This window comes from Pteropus vampyrus, unplaced genomic scaffold (assembly GCF_000151845.1).
Source record: "Pteropus vampyrus isolate Shadow unplaced genomic scaffold, Pvam_2.0 Scaffold362, whole genome shotgun sequence".
NCBI lineage: Eukaryota > Metazoa > Chordata > Mammalia > Chiroptera > Pteropodidae > Pteropus > Pteropus vampyrus.
In genome coordinates this window covers 515,351-523,285 of record NW_011889143.1, presented here as the reverse complement: position 1 = coordinate 523,285, position 7,935 = coordinate 515,351, and positions in this window count along the sequence as shown.

Here is a 7,935-nt window from a genome sequence, read left to right as displayed (position 1 = left end):
CTAATTTTTGAATTTTGAGAGTCCTTTATGTCTTCTGGATGCAGGTCCTTTATTGAATATGTGATTGGCAAATACTTTCAGTCTGTAGTTTGTCTTTGTCTGCTCTTAAGAGTGTCTTTCTCATATATTAAGCGAGCATATAGGCATGGATTTATTTCTGGGCTCTCTATTGTGTTCCATTGATCAATGTATCTGTCTTCAAACCAGTACCATGCTGCTTTGATTACTGTAACCTTCTAGTATAGTTTGATATCGGGTAGTGTGATACCTCTAACTTTGTTCTTCTTTCTCAAGATTGCTGTGGCTATTTGTAGTCTTTTATGATTCCATATAAATTTTAGGATTATTTGTTCTAACTCTGAAAAATGCCATTGGTATTTTGATAGGAATTGCATTGAATCTATCGATTACTTGGGATAGTATGGCCATTTTAATGATGTTGATTCTTCTTACCCATGAGCACTGTATATAGTTCCATTTATTTGTACCTTCCTCAATTTTTTTTTTCAATGACTTGTAATTTTCTGAGAACGGGTCTTTTACCTCCTTGGTTAATTTGATTGCCAGGTATTTGATTGTTTTCGATGAAATTGTAAATGGGGTTGTTTTCTTAATTTCTCTTAATGAAAGTTCATCATTGATATATAAAAAATGCCACTGACTTCTGAATATTTATTTTATATCCTGCTACTTTACTGAATTTATTGATCAATTCTAACAGTTTTTTGGTGGAATCTTTAGGGTTCTCTATGTATACTATGTGTAGTATCATGTTATTGACAAATAATGAGAGTTTTACTTCTTCCTTTCCAATTCGGATACCTTTTATTCCTCTTTCTTGTCTTATTGCTGTGGCTAAGAGTCCCAATACAATGTTGAAGAGGAGCGAAAGTGGGCATCCTTGTCTTGTTCCTGATCTTAAGGAAAATGCTTTTAGCCTTTCCCCATTGAGTATGATGTTAGCTGTAGGTTTGTCATATATGGCCTTTATTATGTTTAGGTATGTTCCCTCTATTCCCACCTTGCTAAGAATTTTGAACATAAATAGATGTTGGATTTTGTTGAAACTTTTTCTGCATCTGTTGATGTGATCATATGATTTTTATCTTTCGATTTGTCTGTGTGGTGTATCATATTAATTGATTTGCGGATATTGTACTAACCTTGCCTCCTAGGAATAAATCCAACTTGATCATAGTGTATGATATTTTCAATGTAGTACAGAATTCAGTTTGCTGATATTTTCTTGAGGATTTTTGCATCAATGTTTGTAAGAGATATCGGCCTACGGTTTTCTTTTTTTGTAATGTCTTTGTCTGGTTTTGGAATCAAGGTAATGGTGGCCTCATAAAAGGAGTTAGGGAGCCTTCCCTCTTCTTGAAGTTTTTAGAATAGTTTGAGAAGAATAGGTGTTAATTCTTCTTTGAATATTTGGTAAAATTCGACTATGAAGCCATCTGGTCCAGGACTTTTGTTTCTAATGGGTTTTTGATTACTGATTCTATTTCATTGGTGGCAATCGGTCTGTTTAGATTTTCTGTTTCTTCTTGACTCAGTCTTGGGAGACTGTACGTTTCTGGAATGTATCCATTTCTTCCAGATTGTCCAATTTGTTGGCATATAATTGCTCATAGTATTTTCTTATGATCCTTTGTATTTCTGTGGAATCCATAGTTATTTCTCCTCTTTCATTTCTGAATTTATTAAACTCCTCTCTCTTTTTTCCTTGATGAGTCTTGTTAAGGGTCTGTCAATTTTTTTTTTATCCTTTCAAAGAATTAGCTCTTGGTTTCATTAATCTTTTGTATTGTATTTTAGACTCTATTTTGTTTATTTCCACTCTGATCATTATTATTTCCTTCCTTCTACTCACTTTGGGCTTTGCTTGCTGTTCTTGTACTAATTCTTTTAAGTGTAAGATTCGATTCTTTTTTTTCTGCTTTTTCTGTTTTTCAAGGTAGGCCTGTATCGCTATGAAATTCCCTCTTAGGACTGCTTTTGCTGTGTCCCATAGATTTGAGTTGTGTTTTCATTTTCATTTGTCCCTAGGTATCTTGATTTCTTCCTGATCTCATTAATAACCCACTCATTGTTCAATAGCATGTTATGTAGCTTCCATGTGTTTGTGTATTTTCCAGTTTGTTTTTTTTTTTTTTGCAGTTGATTTCTAGTTTCATACCATTGTGATCAGAGAAGATGGTTGATATGATTTCAATCTTCTTAAATTTATTGAGACTTGTTTTGTGTCCTAATATGTGGTCTCTCCTGGAAAATTTTCCATGTGCCCTTGAGAAGATAGTATATTTTGCTGCTTTGGGGTAAAATGCTCTGAAAATGTCTATTAAATCCATCTGGTCTACTGTGTCTTTAAGACCCATTTTTTCCATGTTGATTATTTTTGTCTGAAAGATCTATCTATTGGCATCAATGGGGTGTTAAAGTCCCCTACTATGAGTGTATTACTGTTGATCTCTCCTTTTATGAAAGTAGATAATTGCTTTATGTATGTAGATACTCCTATGTTGGATGTGTCTATGCTTACTAGGGTTATGTCCTCTTGATTTATCGATCCCTTTATCATTATGTAATGCTCATCTCGTCTCTTATTATAGCCCTTGTTTTAAAGTCTATTTTGTCTGCTATAATATTGCTACCCTGGCTTTTTTCCATTTCCATTTGTGTGAAATATCCCTTTCCATCTCTTTACTTTCAGTCTGTGAGTGTCATTTGATCTGAAGTGGGTTTCTTGTAGACGGCATATGCATATGTCTTGTATTATTATCTATTTGGCTTCCCTATGTCTTTTGCTTGGAGCATTTAATTCATGTACATTTAAAGTGATTATTGATAGGTACATAGTTATTGCCATTTTATTATTTGTATTTTTTTTTCTTTTTTTTAACACCTTCTCTTTTTACAGAGGTCCCTTTAACATTTCTTGTAATACTGGCTTGTTGATATGCATTCCTTAAGCTTTTTCCTGTCTGGGAAGCTCTTTATCTCACCTTCCATTTTAATCGAGTATTCATAGTTGTAGATTCTTGTTTTTCATAACTTTGAATATTTCTTGCCAGTCTCTTGTGACCTGCAATGTTTCTGTTGAAAAATCAGCAGACATTCTTATGGGGTTAACCTTGTAAGTAACTAGCTGCCTTTCTCTTGCTGCTTTTAAGATTTCTGTTTGTCTTTGACCTTTATCTTTTTAATTATGATGTGTCTTGCTGTGGGTCTGTTTGAATTCCTCTTGTTTGGGACTCTTTGTGCTTCCTGGGCTTGTATATCCACCTCCTTTGCCGTGTTAGGGAAGTTTTCTGTCATTATTTCTTCAAATAGGTTCTCAATCCCTTGTTCTCTCTCTTCTCCATCAGGTACTCCTATGATGCACATATTGTTGTCCTTCATGTCGTCTCTGAAGTCTCTTAAATTATCTTCATTTTTCAAATTCTTTTTCTCTTATTGTCATTCTGATTGACTCTTTTCTGCTACCTTGTGTTCCAGTTTGCCAATTGAACCTTCTGTTTCACCAGATTTACTGTTGAATCATTCTAGTGTAGTCTTCGTTTCAGACATTGTATTCTTCATCTCTGTCCAGTTCTTTTTTATTGTTTCTGTCTCCTTTTTTATGCTTACTATCTCTCTGTTGATGTTCTCATTGTGCGCATCCATTCTCCCCATAAGTTCGCTGAGCATCCTTATAACCATTTTTGAACTCTGTCTCTGGTAGGTTGCTTGCCTCCATTTCATTTAGCTTATATTCTGGAGCTTTCTCCTGTTGTTCTATTTGTGGCATGTTTCTTTGTTTTCTCATTTTATTAGCCTTTCTTTGTTTATTTCTATGTTGTCAGGAAGATTTGTTTCATCTCTCAGCCTTGGCCAGATGGCCTAATGAGAAAGGTGTCCTGTGCAGCCCAGTGGTGCACTCTCCCTGATCCCCTATGCCAAGGGCTCTGGATTTGATCTTTGTGTGAGTTTGTTGCTTGGGTGGATTGCAAGATGCGGGGGAGGGGCAGGGCTGTGGCAGTTGACTGTCAATGGGCTACCTGGGGCAATTTGTGGTTTGAGTGGGACAAGGTCTCAGAGAGACACTGGCCATCAGATCAGTACAGTCTTGGTCTCCCTGCAAATTTGGTAACCATTCGTGCATTCTCACAAAAGTCCCAGATCACAGCAAGGCCAGCTACTATCTAGGACTGGCCCACAGGTCCCCAAGATCTGCCCAAGTTCGTATTGGCAGCAGTGAACTGCCTGATCCTATCGTGGAAATTCAGCTCACAGTGCTGGCTGCCAGCTGGGAATGCTTGGCCCTGAATGGTACATGGCGTGGCAGGCACCTAGCAATAAAAGCCCCAGGCAATCTGCGGGTTGGGTGGGGTGGGCCAATCCCCTCGGGCAGTGCTTCCTAATGGCCCTGTGGGAGGGGTCTGCACAGTTGAGCTAGTGCAGTCTGTAAATTGCCTGGTAGGAGAGCCAGTCTAAGGCACAGTGGTGGCTGCCCTTCCAGCCCTTGTTCTGGTGCCAGGTAATGCAGACTTTCTCGATATGGATTCTGCCAGCCTCTAACCCACCGCCAGTGTTCCAGGTCAGTGTCCACAGGTCACAAAGCCTGTGTGCGGGTCCTTCAAAGGGGTGTCTAGGGTTTCAGTCTCCTTCTGTCTCACCCAGATGGCCAGAATGCCCTCTGGTTTCTACAGTCAGAATTATTGGAATCTCCTCTCCCCTGGGCTGAGGAACCCCCAGATGGGGCCAGGACCCCCCCCTCTCCTTCAGGGGAGCCTCTGCAGCCTCGCTCTCCCTCCCTGTGATCCTCTACCTCCCGTGGGTGCGGGTCCAGCCTGATACCACCTTTGATGTGTCTCCTTTATATTATCAGATGTAGGTGTTATGATCAACTGGAGTTCAGGTGATTCTCTACGTTGATTATTTTATAATTTGTTTGTAATTTCAATGTGGACCTGGGAGGAGACAAACCCTGCTTTTACCTAGTCTGCCATCTTCCTCTTCTCAGTATTTTTTAAATCTGGTCTCAAAAGTAAGTTGCATCTTACTGTGCTTTTAATTTGCTTTTCTCTAATGATTAATGATGAAGAAATTTTTATGGACTTATTTAACATGTATATGTTAATTTTACTGAAGTATATTCTGCCTATTTTTAAAATTGGCATTTTTCTCCTAATTTATTTTTAAATTTGAGAGCTCTCTATGTATTCTAAATAGAGATTCTTAGCTGATTTGCAAAGATTGTTTTTCCAGCCTATAGCTTGAACTTGTCTGCTCTTAAGTGTTTCTTTCTCAGAGGAAAAAAAATATATATATGTGTGTATATATACATATATATGTATGTGTGTGTATGTGTGTGTGTGTGTATAAATATTGAGCATGTTCGATTTATTATTTTTTTTCTTTTTGAATCATTTTTTAGACCTCCTTGCCTAATTAATTCCAGGTCATTAGATTTTGTCGTATGTTTTTGTATTCAAGGTTTATTCTAATTCTGGCAAGTCATTAAGCAGGGGACATTGAGGAAAGACCAAGGAGAACTCCAACCTTAGGTGAAGGAGCCCTAGCCCCTCCTGATCCTGCTGTTAGTCTAGAGAGGCTCTGGACAGGGTCCCCAATGTGATGTTTCCTGACCCCATCCAAAGAGTCTGAGGGAAGTTCAGGATCATTTGAAGGGGCCTGAATCAGGTCAGGAGAATCCCAGGTCCTCCTAGATTTCAAGGAGAGATCTCTGAGGAAAAACAGAAGGAATCTTCCAGCACAGATATAGTCCTACCTCACCTCTGATGTCAGCCTTGAAAAGCCACAGGCAGTGACCCTGAATGTGTTGTTTCTGCACTTCCGTGTTGGGAGCTTGAGGAGCCTGATGTGAAGCTTCCTCTGTGGGGTGACACTTCGGGTCAGCAGATGGGAGTTCTTACCTAGCCACGCTTCAAGTTGAGGACTCTGAGGAAGCACTGAGGGGACCTCTCTGACCCTGACCCTGCTGTCTGCTCTGGGAAGTCTCAAGCACTTTCCCACGTGTGGTGTATCTAGACTTCCATCTTGGGAGCCCGAGGGAGATGAGGCTTTCTCTGAGGGGTATGGCCTCAGTTCAGCAGAGAGAGGAGTCCCAGGCCTTGCTATATACCAAGATGAGGACTCAAAGGGAAGACAAAAAGGACCTCTCACCACAGACAGATCGAATCTCACAGAAACATACATCTAGTGTCAGACCTGAGAGGCCCCATGCATGGACATAAGGTAAAGACAACCCCCTGCACCTCCTTGACTTCTTTTTCTGTCGTCTCAAGGAGTTAGTGACCTTGACCTGAGGGACCATCCTCAAGTTAGCAGATGGGAGGATATGTAGTCCCATAAGGAGAAAGCATGATGATATTGAGGAGTTCGGCATCTTACACAGGATCTCACAGAATTCGGCCTTTCTCTGCTGTCAGCCTTGGGAAATAAGTATTTTTCAATATTGAGGAAGTCAATATATATCATTTTTTTCTGTTTTAATCATGAATTTAATTTGCATTTCTCTAATGGCTAAACATGTAGAGGAATTTTTCATGTGCTTATTTAACATCCATATGTCAACTTTACTGAAACGCGTATTGATGTGTTTTGCCCATTTAAAAAATTAGGTTGTTTTTTAATTTTTCTGTTTTGAAGACTCTTTTCGTATTCTGGATACAGATTCTTTGTTGCATATTTGATTTGCAAATATTTTCTTACATTCTGTAGCTTTAGGACACATTTGTGAAGATGTGCAACATCATATGTCATTAGAGAATTGCAAGTTAAAACAGCATTGAGATACCACTACACATGTATTCAAATTGTGAAAATCCAAAACACTGAAAACAACAAATGCTGACAAGGATGTAGAGCAAAAGAAACTCTCAGTAATTGCTGGTGAGAAGGCCAATTAATACAGTTATTTTGGAAGACAGTTCAGCAATTTCTTACAAAACTATGCAAATCAAAAGTTGGTTTGTGATGTTACTAATATTTATGGAAGATAGAATAAAGGTAACTTTACTGCTGAGGTGAGAACCTTTAATCTAAACAATAGCCTGAATACATAAATGTCCATTTTCTGTGCATTGTATTTTAATTTCGGGGCCTAAATGTGTTTAAGGCTTATTTTAAAGTTGTGTGGAAGTAAGATTTCACTTAAGTTTTATGGTCCCCAAGTCACTCCTCAGAATATTAAGAATGTTGTTGCTTATCTGACTTTCATATGATAAAGGAAAAACAGAGCTGGTGATTTACATGGGTTTTTCCAAACCAATAAAGCCATAACAAGAACCTCAAAGCCCCTGGCAGTCATTCTTATGAGCAACACCTCCCCGAATAAACAAAACGTAAATCACACTAGGCCTACAGGTGCCTTTTGGGTGAATACAACATTCAAAATCAGTAAAGAACTTCCTGAATTTCAGCACTGAGGATTCAAGAAAGGAAAGAACAGATTTTCAATAAACTGCAGGTTAAGCAAAAATAAACTTGATAAAATGATGCATTGCCATTTCTGCAGCAGAAATAACTAATAGAGTTGAGACTGCACAGAAGTGCAATGTTCATCTTAAGCATTTTTTAAATGAAAATATATGCAAATCAGTTTGTGCAGTTTAAAACTACAATGAAATGTGTCATTTAGATGTTGAATTGAACTTCTTATTGGATTTTTCACAAGAATTCTGTCTGATGTATATTGTATAATTAACTAACTTAAACTATCATTCCAAAATAAACCTATACATTTTAGAAAGATTGTTCATGTTGCTAATAGCGTACCGCACATAGTGATAATCAAATGACAGTTAGGCTTTTTAAATAGAAGTTTTACAAGAGTTGAGTTTTCTAGTATTTTCATTTAAAAAAATATATATCTTTACTTCTGGTTCTGGTAATGGCAGAGTAGTTTGAATCCTGCTACAGATAATACTT